The sequence below is a fragment of the Molossus molossus genome, unplaced genomic scaffold, assembly GCF_014108415.1.
Source record: "Molossus molossus isolate mMolMol1 unplaced genomic scaffold, mMolMol1.p scaffold_m16_p_13, whole genome shotgun sequence".
Classification (NCBI taxonomy): Eukaryota; Metazoa; Chordata; class Mammalia; order Chiroptera; family Molossidae; genus Molossus; species Molossus molossus.
In genome coordinates, this window is record NW_023425348.1 from 31,361,956 (window position 1) to 31,363,739 (window position 1,784).

At 36.9% G+C, this 1,784-nt stretch overlaps 1 non-coding gene across 1 annotated transcript; it reads left to right on the forward strand.

Annotated features, from left to right (window-relative positions):
* The first annotated feature begins 1,334 nt into the window (after positions 1 to 1,334).
* Positions 1,335 to 1,550, forward strand: LOC118629211. The gene has a single exon (XR_004959437.1). It is a non-coding gene; the product is annotated as a small nucleolar RNA U3 (small nucleolar RNA).
* Positions 1,551 to 1,784: the final 234 nt, after the last annotated feature.

Consider the following 1,784-nt stretch of genomic DNA (forward strand, 5'->3'; position numbering starts at 1 on the left):
ATCTTTTTATGTTCCTGAATTTGTTTTTCATCAAATCTAACCTAAAACCTTTACTACAGTCTGAACAATTAGAATAAGATTTGGTAGGTGCTGATTCTTCGCTTTGAAAATAACCTCAACTGTTATTGCATGCTAGACTTTTATTCATTTATTCATTTGTTTATTAAGTATATTTTGAGCACTATGTGTCAGGCTGTCAGTAATTAAGAAAAATGTCCTGTCTTCAAAGTGCTCATGGGCTAGTTGGAGAAACAGCCTAGAAAACACATAGACAACGCAGCCTGGTAACTTCCTTGAGAGAGGGCTGCACAGTGGACAGAGGCTCACAAGTAAGAAGTTCCTGAACCAGTTGGGAAGAATCCATGTGGACTTCTAAGAGGAAAGAATACTTTTTTGAGTTTGGAGACAGTGAGTATTACTCAGTAGGATGTGCCAGGAAGCAAGAATAGCATACACATGGATGAAGATGTGAGAAAACAGGATATATTTGGGGAAGAAAAATTATAAATCAAGTACGTAATGCCATGTCAATGTAGAAGAGGAAAATTCTGTGTGTAAATATTATTGGAAGAGAAGTTGGGAAATCTGTTCTTCTGGCTTTCATTTCTTTAATTCAAAATAATTACTGAGCTCCTACTCACATTCTAAGCTCTATACTTGTCTCTGGGAAAATAAAAAATAAGCCGATTCCGACATGCACTTTACCTTTGGGGAGTTCACATTTTATGACAGAGATAGACAATCAGATAAGCTCATGAATAAATATATAAATACAAGCTATCAGGCTGTGCACAGTCCTGGTGGAGGTGGTGGGGAGGTTGATGAAAAAGAGCTCAGAAAAAGGCTCCAGCTTCCCCTCTAATCCATTAAGTGAAAATTATAATGGTCTCCAAAGCCTTTCTCTATTCTGATGTTGTTATGATTCTAAACCTTATATCATTTAACATAAAGTTTAATAGTTATGACAAGATTTGTTGTTTTTTTTTTGCTCAGAAAGTAAAGTGAGACTGGGGAGAAAGTTTGATCTTATTTCCTCAATATTCGAAAGCTGTCTGAGGATGCAGCCAGTAACATGGAAACAGGTGTTACGAACATACTATTTTGGTCTTCCGGGATACTTCTAAAATTTTAAGAACAATATAATAGCACAAACATCATGGAATTATTCTGTTAATGGAAATGCCACACAGTAAAAAGGACAAATAAAACAATAAACAATGGACAAGATAGGCTTTGAGAATGTGCAAAAGCCCACAGGTAAACCCCTATACACGTCAGATCATTGAGGAAAGTCGAAAACTATAGCTCCATTTGAGGTCTAAAGAAACAGTTCTAAGACTATACTTTCAGGGATCATTTCTATAGTTTGTTACTAGAGGAGTTTCTCTGATTGTGTAGAGCACCCAAAACCACAAGGAGGAGATACAGGTTCTCTCCTGAGCATGAAGCTGGCTCTTGGTGTTGCTTCGGCAACTGCCATTTGCCATTGATGATCATTCTTTTTTTTTTCTTCAGAAAGAATGAGAAGGGGAGAATGCACTCTGAGTGGCAAAAAAAAAAAAAAAAAAAGAATTACAGTCCTAGTTCAGAAATGACATGGGTAGAAGAAGGAGCAGGGGTTTGGCTTCTGGGAATTGACCGTTTAATGCCTTGGTGACTTCGGGCAAGTTAGTTACTATCTATGTGCCCCAGTTTCCGCATGTATAAAATTAGGATAAAGATAAGAATGATCCTTACAGAAGAGATTTGAGGATTAGATAGTAAAAAATAGCCTAAAGAGCTTG